At 41.1% G+C, this 19,164-nt stretch overlaps 1 long non-coding RNA gene across 1 annotated transcript in view; it reads left to right on the top strand.

Moving 5' to 3' along the window:
- LOC116591089 overlaps positions 1-9,663 on the top strand; it is a 29,369-nt gene extending 19,706 nt beyond the window's left edge. Inside the window, exons 3-5 of the long non-coding RNA XR_004285837.1 lie at positions 4,348-4,450; positions 8,983-9,093; positions 9,210-9,663. This is a non-coding gene — a long non-coding RNA (uncharacterized LOC116591089). The remainder of the gene's footprint in view (positions 1-4,347; positions 4,451-8,982; positions 9,094-9,209) is intronic.
- Positions 9,664-19,164: the final 9,501 nt, after the last annotated feature.

Here is a 19,164-nt window from a genome sequence, read left to right as displayed (position 1 = left end):
TTGCAAAAACAGCTCTAGGAAAGTACATTTGGCTTCCAGCTCTGGTCTGACACTGACAAGTGTTTCTTGGGGAAGTTGTTCCAGTAGAAGTAGACCTAACTTTCCATCTTTAAGATAAAGGTGTTAAAGTGGATGATCTCTAGGACTTCTTCCAGCTCTGTGGTTCTTTTAGTCTGTACCCCAGATTGCATTGGACCTTTGTGAAAGTGGCCCTGGAGCCTGCGCCATACCACTGCGTTCTATGAATGAGTCTTTATCAAGTGGCCCTTGGTGTCCTCCATCCTCCTTGGTTCATCAGATCCTGGGGCACCAATTCAATCAGAAGTTAGACATGAACACTGGGCATGCAATGGCAAATCAACAGTCCCTTTTTTGTTGCTATTCCCAAACATTAAAAAAAAAAAGATTTTATTTATTTATTTGACAGAGACACAGAGAAAGAGGGGAACACAAGCAGGGGGATCAGGAAAGGAGAAGCAGGCTTTCCACTGAGGAGGGAGCCTGATGTGGGGCTCGATTCCAGGACCCTGGTATCATGATCTGAGCCAAAGGCAGACACTTAATGACTGAGCCACCCAGCCACCCTATTCCCAAATATTTTTAGCGGCAAGACCACAGGCAGTACTTCCCATAGGATGCTTGTTCCAAGGGATATTAATAGGATCTCCTTGAAAAGGGAATCTTCCTGTCACTTGGCTAAACAATATCAACCAGGTTTCCTTTGTAGACACCCTCTAATACTTACAGGGATTATTAATTATTAATCTTCAGGAGGAAGAGTTCTCACCTCCAAAAGCTAATGCTTAGAACCTAGCTTTAGAAGACATTTGGGGGAGCACATTTGGGATCCGCTGATTGTTGCTAGCACCTCAGAATTTATACAGACCCAAAGCAAAGTGTAGCTTTTGGTGATGACTAAATGAGATGTAAGATGATGAGGTTATCTGTTCCCTAATAAACCCAAAGGCAGGAATTTACCTGCCTGCATGTCAGTTCTTTGAATACACCCCTAGGAGATGATTTACTTAATGCAATGCCTAATCAGATCCGTCATGGTAATTCGGGGGAATGATGCTGGTTGTTTTAAGAGCTCCACGAGAGGTCTGTTGAAATCGAATTCTGGACTGGATGAGAGCCACAGAAGGAAGTGTCCTTATTATTTAATGTTCTTATTATTTACTCCTCATCTTTTGAATCTAAAACAGCTTCACTCATTTACATTTTTTTTTAAAGATTTTATTTGACAGAGAGAGACAGAGAACAAGCAGGGGAACTGCAGGCAGAAAGAGAGAGAGAGAAGCAAGCTCCTGCTGAGCGAGAAGCTCAGTGCAGGGCTGGATCCCAGGACCCTGGCGCCTAAGGCAGAGGCTTAAGCAATTGGGCCACCCAGGCACCCCTTATTTACTTTTTTATTTTTTAAAGTAGGCTCCAGGCCCAACATGGAGCTTGACCTCACAGTCCTGAAATCAAGAGTCTCATGGTCTACTGACTGAGCTAGCCGGGGGCCCCTCATTTACGTTTTTCAACAAACATGACACCTAAGCACTTCAGCTATTTTTGGAAGTCAACTCTATCCCTGTGGCAGATTGCATTTTCTGAAGATGCCTGAATAATTCCATCCCACATACTCTTCTTACAATGACCCCTTGAGCCAGATTATAAAGATGTTGTGCACCCTTGCTCTCTTCTTTTGTGTTGCTCTCTTGTGACCCTCATTTGTGGAATCCGGCTACCTTGCTGGAAGGACGTCTAGATGAACGTGTGCAGAGAGACCACACTGAGAGATCACATGCATGTGTGCCTAGTCAGTTACCCACATCGTCCGCCAGACCTGTGAGTGAAGATGTCTCTATGGGATTCCAGCCTTTAACCATTGACTCACTCCCCTCTTCTTCCCAAGGGCAAACCTGGAATCACAGAGCGGAGACAAGCTGCCCCCTCTCTGCACAGTCAGAATTCCCGATGCCCAGAATCCATGAGCATTAAAAAATGGTTATTTTTTAACCATTTCAGGGTGGTTTTTAGGCAGTCATAGTAACTAAACAACCACCGAAGGATAAAATGTGTTCCTGCTGAGGAAATTCGAAAGAACGTGTTGAAAAAGTTTTATTTCATGAATCTTTAGAATTTGAGATTTATCATCCTTGTGTCTTGGACCTCTTTGTATTAGAGATGTTTGGATTCGGTACCAAATCACCAGCATTTTAGCATTTGAGTTTCTCCAAATCAGAATTTGTTTGTCCGAAAATGCCCAGGAATCCTAAAATTGTTAGTATATGCAACCCGATGTCTGGATGCCTTCAGGGGCCTAGCAAGTGAAAGAAATAAACCAAGTAGAGACTTGGCCGAAGGGAAACAGGAGGGTTCCAACCAAACTACTATGGTGTGATTTGTGATATTCACCAGCAAGTGACCTGGTCCCAACTTCCCTTCTGAAACTTTTGAGGAAGCCCTGTTGGCCTGTTGCAATCCCTGACTTATGCCAGATCTCTTTTTCAAGCTCCAAAGGACACTGAGAGTCCTAGGACACCCCCAGAATCTGAATTCTTTGATGTTGAAACATGGATTCAAAGGTCATTCTCGAATTAAACTCACTGAGCGTGATAAATATGCTAGTGCCACAGGGCAGTCTTGATTAAACTCCTCAGCAAAAAAATTAGTCTGAGAACTAGAAATGGGTCATTTGCTCCAAGGGATCCCATCAAGTTTCTAGGAATAAATCATTTTATCAATTTATAAACGTGGCTTGGAGTCTTGAGAACTCTGGGCTCTGTGACTGACAGTTTATCTCCCCCACCAACATTTCTGAAATGCACATTTATAGCCAAACTGTGAAAAACAACAAACAATTTTTTTATGTGTTTATTCTTTTAAGATGCATTTTCAATCAAGTGAATGTGACTTTAAGGACTGTCTTCCCTTCTAGACAGGAAGCCTCCTTAGGGGAGGCTTTGCCTGTCTTGTTTGTCATATTGCCCACATTCAGCACAGTGCCTGGCACATGTCAGCTACACAATAATACATAGTCAATGATTGAACTGTATCCCATTTATTTAGTCCATGCACATACAGTAAGCACCCATTGTGCGTAAAGTGTTAATCTTGGAGGTGGGGTAATGTTATGAGCAATACAGGCTCAACTTTGCCTTGGGACACTTAGAATTTAGTGAGGGGAGGGAACTGGAGAAATACCCAAGTAAACAAATAAACTCAATAATTTCAGGTACTGCTAATAGTTATGAAGAAGACAAAACAGTGTTCTGGTGATTGAGGGGGAAGTCAGGGTTATCCCTTAGGAAGACTCTTTTTTTTTTTTTTTTTTTAGATTTTATTTATTTATTTGAGAGAGGGAAAGAGAATGAGCAATGGGGAGGTCAAGGAATGAGAGAAGCAGACTCCCTGTTGCGCAGGAAGCCGAATGAATGCGGGCTTAGTTTCCAGGACCTGGAAACAAAGCTGAAGGCAGACAGATACCCAGTGGACTAAGCTATCCAGGCACCCCCCACACACATCCCCCACCTCCTCCACTAACACCCTTAGAAAGGCTCTTATCAGTGAGCTGACTCATGGATAATGGGGAGCCAGATATTTATATAAGGGAAGAACAGTAATAGTGGGATGAGTGTTCCAGTAGCAGATATAATCAGTGCAAATGTCCTGGGGTGGAATTTGTTTGGCTTTTTTAAAGGATATGTTACATTGAAAACACAGTATAGCTGGACCATAGTGGAAAAGGGTCACATGGTAGAGGATAAGGTGGAGATGCTGGCAGGGGCCAAGCAGGGAAGGCCTTAGAAACAACAATAGAGAGGGATTCCAGGGGGCGCAAAGCAGCAAGCTGTAACAAGAGCCAAAGGAGCCTGTCTGTAGTGGACCTAAAGGAACATGTAAATACACCTACCTCAGGAACAGAAACCTCACTAGCTACAGCTGCAATCTTACAGGTGCTCTTCTCAGCCCAGGACTCTGAACTTGAGGACACCTGACCTCACTGCTGCCTTTCTTTGGGATCAGCTGCCAGCAATATAGCACACCAGAGCCTGGTGGGCCACTCACTAGCTCTAGAAATTTGGAGTTCTGAGTTCTTGTGCGCCAAATATCACCCTGATTCAACATCATTATCATGATCACAATAATAAACAGCCCCAAATGCTTTACTCCAGATTGAATGAATCAGACCACAGTATCAGGAACCGGCCTTAACAACAAAGTTATTTGGGGTCGGCCAGGTTGGGACAGTCCAAGGGCCCCCTCCTTCAGCAAACCAGTCCTCAGGCATCCCCCCTTTAAGGACTTCCCTCTTGGCTACTCCTCCCACAGACTCCTCCCTCTGCTTATTTATGCCAGAAGCAGCAACCCCTTCGGGTCCTCACTGCTGTCTCCAGACCCAGACCCTCATTTGGTCTTCATGGCAGAGAATGCTTCTGGCCCCGTGGGACAGACTTAGGAGGTATGTGTCTGGAGGAAACGGGGCGTGGAAAGGGGATGAAGGTGTATGGGGGCACACGGTGGGGTGAAGAGGTTGAAGAGATGAAGCAGGACAGAGGGCTCAGATAGTTTTGTAATCGGATGAGGTAAGAGAGCTCTGGAATATTCAAGGGAGAGAAAGCAGAAATCAGGTGCAACCTTGGGAGAGGTGAACCGGGCCTGTCTACATTGTGATGTGAAAAGGTCACATGAAAAATAATCCATACCTTGTCATTTTGTAATCAGTAGTTTGGTCCTTTAAGAGAGACCAGAGAATTTGAGCCTTGGGGCAAAGTTCAGCAAATACATGAAAAATGTTATGTGAACTTTTCAATTCAAGTAGTAACTGCTTGGCTACGTGAAGTCTGATGATTTTGCAATGATAGGAGACCAGCAAGAGGCATGCAGGTTAATAAATACTGGAAAAGGAGCTCCAAGCGAGTTCCCATGCCAGATGTGAAATTTCAAAATAATCAGTCACAGGGTTTGGGAGCTCAAAGGGAATTTAGACATCCTCTAATCTAGAGGAGGCAAAACTGACCCACTTGCCTAGACAGGTTTTGTGTCATGAAGGCCAACAGGTAGGACATGCTGTCTCTGCTGACCCAGTCCTCCCCACTTCTGAACGCTCACGTCCTGTCAGCCAGCTCCACGGGATTGTGTGACGTGGTTGGGCCCCGGAGAACTTGAGGTTGTAACCCCTGTGAACTAACAAACCTCTTTTTGCCAGGGAGAAAAGAAGACTCCTCTATGATATATATTTTTTAAGATTTAATTTTTTATTTACTGGAGTGAGAGAGAGGGGGAGAGTATAGAGGAAGAGAGAGAAAGAAGCAGACTCCTCACTTAGCAGAGAGCCCCACATGGGGCTTGATCCCAGGACCCTGAGATCTCAACCTGAGCCAAAGCTAGAGGCTTAACCATCTAAACCACCCAGGCACCCCCCTCTATGATACGTTAACACAACTGGATAATACTGGGGTGAGTGGCCTAAGGTTTAAAGTGACAGGCTCAAGCAGAATTTGCTCAGACGACTGGAATAGGGGGGAAAAAACTATCATTTTAAATTGGTGCCACATTATTTCTTTCCAAAACAGTTCAACAGAAACTGTCTCTTCAATCCCGACAATGCTGTGGGGTGGATTTTATAAATATAACTATTCCCACTTTACAGATTGAGAAACAGAGTCCATTTTAACACCCACACCTTGATTCAGAAAAATCCTCCGAGCCCTGAGGTGTGTTATGAAGTTAGTCTGATAAGCTAACATCACAAATCCTGAACTACAAGCACAGGTGTCCCTGTGGTTAAAAACAAGATCTCCTAAGATCTCCTCGTGGCGCCTGGGTGGCTCAGTTGTCAAGCATCTGCTTTTGGCCCCAGCTCTGGGCTCCCTGCTCGGTGGGAAGCCTGCTTCTCCCCTTCTCACTCCTCCTGCTGTGTTCCCCCTCAGCTGTGTCTCTCTCTGTCAAATAAATAGATAAAATCTTAAAAAGAACAACAACAAAAAAAACCAAGATCTCCTCACGTGCTTTGGTTCACCAGGAATCGGAGGTTTAACTTTCTGGCAAATGATACAAGTTCTAAGGACCTCTCTTCTCCTCTCTCTTCCCTGTCTTTACATCCCAGGAATGTCTTCCTTTTTCTCAAGTCCTCTTTTTTTTTCAAAACAAGAAAATCAGTTCCTTTTCTGGTTTTGATTTTGTTTGTCCTTTATAATTATGGATTGTACTGATTAGTTAGCTGATTATACTTTAGCATACATAAATTTGCATGTTTCTGTGACGCCTGGCCAACTATTTGCATTTGAAGACTTTATCACAAATGAAATGCTTGGCTGTTTAAAGAATTAAAACTCTCAGTGAGGAATTTATTTTGGGTGGGAAGTGGGACTCTGCCAGCTTTGACTCCCAAGGCTAGATGGAAAGTATACTTGGCTTAGCTTTTGGAACCTAAAAGTCCTTCTCCCTTCTCCCCACCCATTTTCTGTTGAGGAAGAGGGGATTGGAATTCCCTCTCCTGCAGTGAAAGGTGAAGGTTTTGGAAGGAGCCCCATTCCCCCAAGCTGCGGAAAGCAGGATTGATCTTGAGCCTAGGCTCTGGGCTCCCAGCCGAGCAAGGAGCCCAACAGGAGACTCAATCCCAACACCCTGAGATCATGACCTGAGCCGAAGGCAGGCGCTTCACCCACTGAGCCACCCAGGCGCCCCCATCATTTGTTCTTTTTTTCATTTGTCCTATTTACTACTCTTCTAATTTGATAGTCACTGCGATTTTCCCAGGGTAACTGCACTCCTTTCTTGAAGTCCCAGAAAACCTCTTAAGCTCCTGTGTGTCCACCTTCTGGTGGCAAGGTTTCTCTGGCAAAGAAATAGTGTGGATTTGGGACTAAGATTTTCCTGGCTATCCTAAACCAAACTGCTCTCAGAGGCTCAAAGATGAAAGGTGAATGAACGTAACAATGCCATTTTTTGTCTTTAATGAGCACTTCTTACAAATATTCTATTACTAAACTTTTATTTACTGAAACATTGTGAGAAGAGTATAGAGAACTTCTGTATACCCTGTACTCAGATTCACCAGTTTTTCAATATTTGCCACATTTGCTTTATCATTTTCACTCCCTCACACCCCTCCTCACTATTTTATTTTTTCCTGGATCATTTGAGAGTAGGTAGCAAGTATCATGCTCTTTAAGTATATATTTCCTAAGAACAAAGGTATTTTTTTACATAACCACACTATAATTAACAAATTCCAGAAATTCAATCTTGTTAAAATAATTTAATCTGCAGTCTGATTCTGATTTTTTGTCAGTCATCCAAATAATATTCTACTCTCCCTAAAAAGACGTATCCTGTCTCTTTAGTCTTCTTTAATCTAGAATAGCTCCTCACTCTTTGTCTCCCACAACTTTGACGTTTATGAAGAATGTAGACGATTTATTTTCATGTTCTTCAAATGGTTCATCTGGTGTTTCCTCATAATTAGACTCAGATTATGCAGCTCTGGCTGGATTATTACATTGTGATTTTGTGTTTTTTCCAGACTCTCACATCTGGAGTCATGATATTTGTTTGTATCTACAAGGGGATAATCTTAGCCATCCAGTCACTGTTTATTTTTTTCTCTGTGTATTTATTACGTGGACACTTGAAATCAGTAAAAAGCCCTTGGAAAGACAGTGAGTTCATACAGATAACCTCCTCATCAGATTTAACATGCATTCTTGTTCATCTGCGGTTGCTCAAACCGGCTGCAAGATGGTCATTTTTCCAATTATACCACCACTGCTTCCACATTTATTAAGTGACCTCTGTTGTGGGGAAGAGTCTTCCTTTCTAGGCCATTTTATGGGTGTTTACAGGTTTAGTTCTACAATTCACATACCATATAATTCACCCTTTCAAAATGTACAGTTTGATGTGTTTCTTCCTCTTTTTATTATGGTAAAATACACGTAATATGAAATTAACCATCTGAACCATTTTTTAAAAATTTTTGTTTATTTGACAGAGATCACAAGTAGGCAGAGAGGCAGGTAGAAAGAGAGGAGGAAGCAGGGTCCCTGCTGAGCAGAGAGCCTGGTGCAGGGCTCGATCCCAGGATCCTGAGATCAAGACCTGAGCCGAAGGCAGAGGCTTTAACCCACTGAGCCACGCAGGTGCCCCACATCTGAACCATTTTTAAGGATACAGTGAAGTAGTGTTAGATGTCTTCACACTGTGCAACCATCACCATCATCCATTTTTCCAATTCTTTCATCTTGTAAATCTGAGACTCTAAACCCATTAAATAATAACCCTCTATTCCTCTACCATTGGGCAACCAGCCCCTGGCAACCGCCGCCATACTCTCCAGTCTAGTCCTGTTGGTCCTCCCCTCTAGTCCTATTCCTTCCATCTCTCTTCCATCTCAAACTCTTCATCCGTTACTCCCCCTCTCCTCCTCAGGGAAGCAGAGGAATCAATGAATCAACTAGATGTAACAGACACAGACAAAAGGCTCTACTCAAAACAAGGAAGGACACATTCTTCACAAATGCCCACAGGATGTTTTCCAGGACAGACTATATAAGAGACCACAATTTAAATCTCTATAGGATTAAAAAATTTAGATAACCTCCATCTTCAGAGAAGATATCCTATCTCAGAAGTTAGAAATAAATAACAAAAGGAAAACTGTTTATAGTCACATGATAACGGACACTTAGGTTTTTACAGTTTGGAACTAGTGCACTTAAAGTTGCGCCCCATAGTTTAGTTCTGAGCAAGTTTTAATTTGGCATGATACCAGCTCCAAGATCATAGTGGTATACCTATGAAAGTTGGAGAAAAGAGAATAGGTAAATACCTTTCTCCTCTGGTCATTAATCTGATTTCATGCTAAAGATCTAACCTTCAGATTCTAAAGGATTTCTACTTTGAAAATAAAGTACTTAATGCCACACCCATACATATCCTCAACATTACTGTGTTGGGGAAGCCCCATGTCTTGTGTTTAATGTCCTTCAGGTTTGGAAACCTAGGAACTGCAGAGCTGACAATTTAAGAGACAAAAGGCAAGAAGGAAAATGACAGAATTGCTGCGGACGTCAGTAAGACAACCCTAGAATTCTGGTCCAGGTGAGCCTATGAAGGCTAACCTGGGGGGTTTGCTCTCCCTAGCACATTCTGAGAACTTGTTCAGGATGCCTGCTGGGGACATAAGGCTGCTTACTGCCAGTTTGGATTTTATACAGAAACAAAGGGAAGCACTTCAGTGGAAGGACCCTGATGGGAGCTGCTTTTTGGGTAGATCATTCTGGTTGCTGGAGAGTGGAATCAGCATGGTGAGATCTAAAGCAAGATGAATTAGGAGACTATATCAGAGCAACACTGAGGGCCTTACAAGGCAGTGGCAGGTGGCGATTGGGATTTAGGGATTCCTCTGGGAGGACCCACCTGGGATGACGAGGTACACTCTCAGGGATGTGGGAACGGCAGGGGTTGGACTCCCGGCACCCTGGGAGTCCCTTTCTCCTTGCCAAATGATCTTCCTCAGAGATATTTTTCCATCTCCTGCAGAAAGGAAGAAAATGTTCATCTCAAGTGCTACCAGTGTGAAGACACATGCAAAAAAAGAGGAGAGAACATAAGAAATAGACATGACAGAGGTGTCAGCGAGTGCTAAGGTGGTAATCACATTGCAATATATAAATAAATCAACATGTTGTGCACCTTAAACTTACACAGTGTTATCATATCTGAGTAAAAATAGACTTAGGGTCACCTGGGTGGCTCAGTTGGTTAAGCGTCTGCCTTCAGCTCAGGTCATGATCTCAGGGTCCTGGGATCGAGTCCCGCATCTGACTCCCTGTTCAGCCTGCTTCTCCCTTTGCCTGCTGCTCCCCCTGCTTGTGCCTGCTCACTCCTTCTCTCTCACTCTGACAAATAACCTTTTTAAAAAAAAAAAGTAGGGATGCCTGGGTGGCTCAGTTGGTTGGACGACTGCCCTCGGCTTAGATCATGATCCGGGAGTCCCAGGATCGAGTCCTGCATCAGGCGCCCAGCTCCATGGGGAGTCTGCTTCTCTCTCTGACCTTCTCCTCGCTCATGCTCTCTCTCACTGTCTCTCTCTCAAATAAATAAATAAAATCTTTTAAAAAAAAAGACTATTAAAAAAAAATGTAGACTTAAAAAGATGTACTGATGGTTAGGCCAATGTTATGCCTGTGTTCAGTGATTCTTGAGCCATTGGCTTAACTCAGGTTCTCATTGTTCCAAGACTGGACATGCTTGTTCTAACACGGTACATTTGTGCAGTGTGCTTTTACTTTCAAAATATTTCAGTTTTCATTCTCCCTTTTACTCCTCTGGAATAACTTTATTCTTTCCACTGGGTCAACTGTTTTAGACTGTATTAAAACCATTTTCTAAATGGTTGTGCCATGGTTTGAGTTTCCTAAAATACTACCCCTTCTGTAGATCTGATCAAGTTTCTTTATTATACTTAGTAATACTCCGTAAAGTGCATAAAATGCACTAATCCTAAGTATGTAGTTGAATATTTACATGTGTATATGTATGGATAACCACCATTGAGCTAAAACTATAGGATTAATTTCCTATACCCCATGAGATTCTCTTAGCTGCTGCTTAGTCTATGCCCTGAAACATTAATTGCTATTTCAATTTTTATAAACATCTTTTACTTTTGCTTGTTCTTAAACTTTATATAAATGGAAATACATACTACAACTTTTTTGTGTCGGTCTTTCCTGCAACATAGTATCTGACCTTTCTCCATCTTGTTGTTGGAGGCAGTTATTTTTTTTTAATTGATGGGTAGTATTCCATTATATAAATGTGTGTCGCAGTTTATTTGTTCATAAACATTTGGGTTGTTTCATCTTACGGATATTATGAATAAAGTTGTTCTGGATGTAAGGTACAAATGCTACAATATTTGCATTCATTTCTGTTAGACATAAAAAAAAACAGAATTGCTGTATCATAAACAAATGTGTATTTAATCCTAGGAGAAACTAACAAATGATTTTCCAAAGAGATTGTCACTTTGTGCCCCCTCCCACCCCATCTGCAATATAGGGTATCTGCATCCTTAAAAACATTTGATATTGGGGCACCTGGGTGGCTCAGTCAGTCAAGGGTCTACCTTTCACTCAGGTCATGATCCCAGAGGCTCCACATGGTGGGGGGGGGGTCCCTGCTCAGTGGGGAGTCTGCTTCTCCCTCAGACCCTCCCCACTCTTGTGCTCTTGCTCTCCCTCTCTCTCAAATAAATAAATAAAATCTTAAAAAGAAACAAAAACACCTGATATTTTCAGTCTTCTAAGTCTTTGTCTTTCTGGGGTGAGAATAATAGTCTCCTGTTGTGGTCTTAATTTGCATTTCCCTGATGAGTCATCTAAGGCCCTGTTGAAGTTTGCCTCGATATTTATCGCCCATCTGGATATCCTCCTTTTCGAAGTTGCTGTTCAAGTCTTTTGCCCAATTTTTTACTGGACTGCTTTTTTTTCTTTTCCTTCCTGCCACTCCCCTACTTATGCTGTCTGTCAAATAAATTTTAAAAATCCTTCAGATTTTTAAAATTTATTTGACAGACAGCATAAGTAGGGGAGTGGCAGAGGGAGAAGCAGGTTCCCGGCTGAGCAGGGAGCCTGACTCAGGGCTCCATCCCAGGACCCCAGGATCATGTCCTGAGACGAAGGCAGATGCTTAACCAACCGAGCCACCCAGGTCCCCTAGTTGTCTTTTTCTTACTGATTTATAGGAGTCTTTTAAAATAGTGGTTCTGAATCCTTTGCTAGATAAATGTATTGCAAGTATCTTCTACTCTGTGACTTGCAAGCAAATTTATCTATAAGCAAATGGAATTTCATATTCTTAACCTAGGGTTAGAAGACTGAAGGAAAAATTCTTGAGGTGTATTTCATCGTGTTCTTACAAATTAAAGAAGTAGCTCATAATCTCAGATCAATTTTCTTAAAAAGTATTTAGTTCAATTCACCTAGCCATTTATGAGGCATCTGTTAAAGCCTTCTAGAGATTCCAAGGTAATTAAGATGATTTCCTTCCATGAGGTGTTACTGTTGAGCAAGAGAAGCGAGCAAGTCAACTAAGAGTGCCATAGGATGTGAAAAGACATGTATGGTGTACAGTGGAAGTGTGAATGAAGGGAAAACTAATCTGGCCTGATAGGAGGCAATACTGGAAAAGGGTGAGTTTTGAAGATGGAGCAGCAGTTTTCCATGGTTGGGTAGGCCTTGTGACTTGATCTCAGGGTTGTGAGTTAGAGCCCTACACTGGGCATGGAGACTACTTTAAAAAAAAAAAAAAAAGAATAGGGGATATGTAAGGATCAAAAGCTCAGAGGAGTGAAAGGGCCATGTACCAGAAGCAGCACGAGTCCGAATGGTTAGAACGCAGACTGCGGGAGAGGAGGAATGAATTGTCCTACAGCAGGAAATTTAGCTAAGTGAGGATGTGGAGAAGTTTGTAGCACTGTTATAGTTTGAGACTTCACCCTGTGTGCTGGCAAACCCAATGAGGATTTGGAAAGTACGGAAGTAGTAAGATCAGGTCTAGATAGATTAGGTATCATTAGAACAGCAATTTTAATCTTTTCTGGCCTTGAACCCCTTTGGAAGTCTATAAATAAAAAAATCCTATAAATTCCTAAAACTAATCGTATTCAATGTATAAATTAAAACACATGGTAATTAAAAGGGAAACAGTCATGTCGAAATACAAATATTTCTTAATTATGACATTTGTTCTGTTAGCATATTTTTTAAAAGATCTAGTAATAGATCTAATAATTATCATAATTTCAAAGTAATGATTATAGATGATGAGATACTTGTTCCAACTGTAATGTGTTAGGAAAATACCTGAATTCTACTGATGACTGTCATGGGTTCTCCTAATACTATGGTTTGTTTCTTACATTCATAATCACAGGTGAATTTCAGTTAGATGATAGTGAAAATAGAAATGTGCTTTTCTCGGTGTCAGATCCAATGACGTCTGTGTATGCATCCCAGACTAAGGTTCCCTGTGATTAGGATATCTTGGCTGATACACTTAAAAGGAGTAAGCCAGAGGCAGACCAGCTAAGACACCATTTCAGTGATCCAGATAAGCCTGAGTGGAGACTGTGGTAAGGGGTGGTATTTAGAAATAGAATCCAGGGGGGGCGCCTGGGTGGCTCAGTGGGTTAAGCCGCTGCCTTCGGCTCAGGTCCTGATCTCAGGGTCCTGGGATCAAGTCCCACATCGGGCTCTCTGCTCGGCAGGGAGCCTGCTTCCTCCTCTCTCTCTCTGCTTGCCTCTCTGCCTACTTGTGATCTCTCTCTGTCAAATAAATAAATTAAAAAAAAAATCTTAAAAAACAAAAAAAGTAAGAAATAGAATCCAGGTGCATGTGTTAAGAGCAGGTAGGGAGATGGTTTGGGAAGTGGGAGAGGGGAATTCCTAGGAGGAACTCCCTCAGCTTCCCAGCTTGGGTAAGAGAGTTGATGGCATTCCGAGCTATACTAGCTCTTAGCTGAATTGTTGTCATAGCCTGCTAACTAGCTAGGAGGGTCTGTTCTTGCCTCACTAAGGTCTAATTTCAACAGAGCAGTCAGTGAACTTTTTAAAGATAAGTGAGATTACATAACATTTCTGCTCAAAGCCATGCAATGGTTGAAGTCCTTCCAATAGTCCTTAAGGCCGCATGTGATCTGGACCTCCCATCCTCTCTCTCCCCTCATCGCCTACTCCCTTCACCCCTCCTAATCCCCTGCCTCCACTGTTTACTACCTTCCAGCCAGTCGCTCTTCTGAAATATAACGAGGGAATGTTCTTGCCCTGGGCCTCTGCACTGATTCCTCACTTAGTCTGAAACAACTTCTCTCTCTTTTCCTTCTTTCCTTCCTTCCTTCCTTCCTTCCAAGATTTTGAGAGAGAGTGAGTGAGAAAGAGAGAATGAGTGGGCAGGAAGGGGAGAGGGAGAAGCAGACAGTCCACTAAGCAGGAAGCCCAGTGCAGGACTTGATCCCAGGACCCTGGGATCATGACCTGAGCCAAAGGCAGCCACTTAACCAACTGAGCCACCCAGGTGCCCCTGAAACAGTCTTTTTTAGACAGCCACATACGAACGTCCTTGACTCCTTCGGGTTACACCAGTGAGGTGTATCTGACAACCCTACTTAAAATAGCCCCTCCTCAAGACTCACTTACTCTGTTCTATTTTTTCCTGCCTTCTAATATACCATACCACTTGCTCTGTTTATTCTCTCTCTGCTCTCACTAGCACAGAAGCCTCTTGTAGACAGGAATCTTTGTTTTGGTCCCTGTGGGTCTCTCTCTCTGGAGAGAGCAGTGATTGGGCATAGCAGGTGCTCAGCAGATGTTGTGTGAATGACTAGGGGATGATGGTGTGTCTCTGAGAAAGGAAAGGCAGGAGAGCAGCAGAAGCTTTTAGGGAATGAAGTGGAATGTTACTGATTTAATCAAGCTATGGGTTATGCTGGTAGATGTAAACACCTGAGTTGGTCTGGAGTTCGGGTGATAGAGTAATTAGTAGAGAATTGTAGATTTGGAAGCTGTTTAGCTTGTGGGAAATACTGGAAGCTTGGGCCTGCCCAGAGAGTACCTGTAGACTGATCGAAGAAGAAAACTGTCAAATCTGGGGGGGAAACTAACATTTAAAAGGAACCCCAAAAAAGAAGTGATAGCTTTTTCTACTATTCTTTCTTTGGCTATTGAGAGTACACACAGAAATTACTCAGTATAAAAGTGGAAAAGTATATGTGTTTGGGGAAATTGGTAAGACAAAAAATATTTTCAAATTAGATTTTAAAAATGTGCAGTGGGTTTTTCTAATTTTGGCAACTGTGCTCTTGAAAAACAGTGTGGTTTTGTGCTGTTATAAATGCTTTGCTTCATTATTTTGTATTTTGTATTATTTGTTTTGTATTTTCTACCTGATCTAACACAAAGGCACCAGGTCAACTATGAATTCTTGAATGTCAAAGGAGATAGGGTAATTATCTGCTTTAATTCTAAGCAGTCATATATTAAAATGCACTTTGTTGGAAGCCCAAGTGTGAAGTGCAGAGACTGATGGGAAAAGTTGCAAAATTCTAGGGTCTATTTGAAGGAAATGTATCAAAGTACAAAATAGTCACATCATATAGTGCATTTAGAGAACTCCTTTATAGTTACTGGACAAAAGAAAGAGTGCTACGTATCAGAGAGAAGGATTTAAATAGTATAGGCACTCTTCCATTCCCCTCACTACTATCTTTTTTCTTTCCTTTTTCTTTCTCAGAAGACCTTTATTATTCACAGATTTTATCGGTAGATGAAATTTAGAATTTTTTGGTAAATTGCATTAATTATTTCTATTGCATTACATTAGGATTAGGCTTCAGGCCCTTTTTAAAAATTTTTTTTTTATTTAAATCTAGTTAGTTAACATACAGTGCAATATTGGTTTCAGAACTATTTTTTTTAAGATTTTATTTATTTATTGGACAGAGAGAGACACAACAAGAGAGAGCACAGACGGGGAGTGGGAGAGGAAGAGGCAGGCTTCCCACAGAGCAGGGAGCCCAGTGTGGGGCTCAATCCCAGGAAGATCATGACCTGAGCCAAAGGCAGATAGATGCTCAACGACTGAGCCAGCTCAGCGCCCTAGAGTTATCTTTTTCTATGTGAGCATGGAAAGCAAGGCTTAAAGATGAGATTCATTAGTTGGTATTTTCACGTGCTACACTAAGAAGTGTAAGCATCTCACTGTGTTAAGTATAGTTCTAGTGTTTCATGTAAACCTTTGTAATCAGCTTGTCAAATTCCACTTAAAACATTTTTGTAATTTCGATTGAGGATACATTGAATTTGTAGATTCAAAAAAATTTTCTTCAAAACTTTGGGTTTTCCTATCCAGGAACACGGTTTATCTCTAGCTATTTGTCTTCTTTTATGTCCTTTTTTTTTTTAAATAAGTCTTTAACATTTTTCATTGGATTCATTTGTAAGCAATATGATGTTTTTTTTTTTAATTAATTTATTTATTTTCAGAAAAACAGTATTCATTATTTTTTCACCACACCCAGTGCTCCATGCAATCCGTGCCCTCTATAATACCCACCACCTGGTACCCCAACCTCCCACCCCTCCGCCACTTCAAACCCCTCAGATTGTTTTTCAGAGTCCATAGTATCTCATGATTCACCTCCCCTTCCAATTGACCCCAACTCCCTTCTCTCTAACACCCCTTGTCCTCCATGATGGTTTTATTGCTATTGTGAATGGATCATTCTCCCTAACATTTTTTACCTGGTTGTTGGAGTATTAATTTTCAAATATTAATCATATATTGAATTTCCTCATTAGGTCTAGTTTAACCATTACCTCTGAAATAATTGTGTTTAAATAGAGATTTTATTTATTTATTTATTTATTTGAGAGAGAGCACCCATATGAGCAGGAGGAGGGAAAGGGCAAGGGAAGGGCGTAGAGAATCTCAAGCAGACTCTACCCTGAGCATGGCCTTGAGGCTTGATGATCTCCTGACCCTGAGATCATGACCTGAGCTGAAACCAAGAGTTAGATGCTCAACCAGCTAAGCCACCCAGGTGCCCCATCCTCCAAAATAGTTTTGTCTCAATCCTTCTTTTTTTTTTTTTTTAAGATTTTGTTTATTTATTTAATAGAGAGAGAGAGAAAGGGAGAAGTAGGTTTCCCGCAGAGGAGGAAGCCCAATGCGGGGCTGGATCCCACGACCCTGAGATCATGACCTGAGCCAAAGGCAGACGCTTAACAACTGAGCCACCCAGGTGCCCCTATCTCAATCCTTCTATTTACTTATATCTTCTGTTTCTTTTCCTTTTTGAGTGTGTTGACTAAAACTTCAAATAGCAAATAGTACTGGTGGAAATTAGGTGGGTTTTTTTGTTTTTGTTTTTTGTTTTTAATGTTCAAGGGAATTCTTGCTTTGAATGTTTCACTATTAGGTATGATGCCTTTTGTAAGGTTGTTTTAAATCCTCTATAAGGAAGATTTCCTCTCTTCGTAGCTTTTAAAGGCATTTTAATAGGAATGTTATTAGACTTTGTCAAGTGTACTTTTCAGCCTAAGATGATAATTTGGTTTCTATTTCCTTTAAATGGCGGGTCTGCTGATTTGTGTTCATAGACTTCATAATGTTGGAGCAGTTCGGTATTCCCACAATAAACTCTCTTAGTCATGATGGAATATTCCTTTACTTTACTACCATATTCGTGCTAATACTGTATGGATTGGGGATTTTTGCATCTAAGTTCATAAATGTTATTCTGGGTTTTTTTGGTGGGGGCAGTATTTCCCATTTGGGTTTGTTATCAGGATTATGTTGGTCTCAGAATGAAATGGGAAGGTTTTTATTCTTATCTTTTCAGTTTTTGTTTTGTTTTGCTCTGGGTAGTTTATATAACAAAGAAGTCCTCTGATGGTTTGGTAGAATTCTCATGTAAACCTGTGGAGTCTTTTGGGCCTGGTATCTCTTTGGGAGTTGCCATTCTGTTTCTTAGAAGATGATTAGTTTTTTTTTTTAAAGATGATTAGTTTAGTCTGGCTCTCTACCCATTCTTGACTCCATTTTATGGTTTATATTTTCCAAAAGATTATCCATTTCATATTTTCAAATTTGTGTAAAATCACATAAATAAAATTTTGTGGTAATTAAATTATCTCTTCTAGCTATAGTTCGGTCCTCTTTCTAATGTCTAATGTTGCTTAAAGAGCTGCAAACATTTAAACTGCAACATATTGAACTGAAGACAGCAAGAGATAATTTCCATAGCAGTACTGTAGCAATCAGACTCTCTCATACAGCAATTAGAAGTTCGGGTGCTTAGGGATTTGGGAATCTTGGAAGGAAAGCCTGAAAAACATTTGAATGGTAGACTATAATAAACAAGACCATTAGTCCCTTGATGCTCCAAGTAAAACAATAGCTAAAGAGTCTGAGAAACTTTGAAGAATTTAACAGTGTTCCCGAAACAACTCTATTCTCACTGGACCATTTTATCTTCACTGGAAATACATTCACTCTTAATTTTAGTCAATTTAAGAAATACAGCATTAAAATTTTTTGCTTTGACTACTGAGTTAACAGCAGGATGCATCAATGTCAGTTCCTTGACATTTCAATTTTCACCAAGCACTAGATTCCATCTTCTCCATTTTTCTTCAATCTGACTTAATGAATTACCTATATCTTTATTTTCAGCCTTGTTATCTTGAGCAATCCAGGCCATTAATTTTCAGGTTATCTTTAACTGAGGACGAAGAAAAATGGCCTTTTTACGTCAGGACTCAGTTTCATTTGTAAGTGACACATTACCACTGGTGCAAAATGCTCGCATATAAATGTCATCACTTTATTCATTTCTGTTGACTTCTGCAAGCCTCATCTTGTTACTACACTTCTGGCTCTACTCAGCGGCCATGTTCTACTTAATAGTTTATAGTTCCGTTAACTCTGTTTTCTCTCATTTGCTTTTTTCCCACATATAGTAAATCTTAGAAAGCTCTAAACTGAACTTATTCTAATATAAATGTAGGTGTCCCTAGATTAGAGGGTGAACACATGCCATACCCTTATCAATGCAGTATATTTGGAAAACCTTGAATATGTAAAACTGTAGATCACAAGCTTCTGAGACCTACTGAGTGTAGGTTTGTCCCTATAGTACATATTAAGACCCAAGCGGTCTAAGTATTTCAGGTTAGACCATAAAACCTTGAAGGCAGCAGGTATGTTACACTTACTCACTCCTGAATTCCTAATGCTAATACACGTCTGGCATATAGCAGGTAATCAGTCCATATTGTTGATTAAAAAATGAATTGACATCTGTAGGGAGTCTAATTCATTAATGCATCTCAACATTTTCACTCAGGATTTGAGAGTAATAGAAAATTGTGTTAGATGCTTCCAAGTTTCAACTCTCAGAGATGTTCAGGTTGCCTTTGTTACAGAGGTTTATTGGAATAATTCATGGTACCATGGAAAGTAACAACAAAGAATCTCAGAAAAGCCTCAAAAGAGTCTTCACAGAAAAATGGACCATCATTCCCGTGACTGGGGACTGGCAACACCTCCAGCAGCCTACTTGTTCTTGGCTTAAGAGCACATAACACTTGTTCAGAATTGGGTATC

The sequence above is a fragment of the Mustela erminea genome, chromosome 5, assembly GCF_009829155.1.
Source record: "Mustela erminea isolate mMusErm1 chromosome 5, mMusErm1.Pri, whole genome shotgun sequence".
Taxonomy (NCBI): Eukaryota; Metazoa; Chordata; class Mammalia; order Carnivora; family Mustelidae; genus Mustela; species Mustela erminea.
This window is presented reverse-complemented; position numbering and strand designations above follow the sequence as displayed.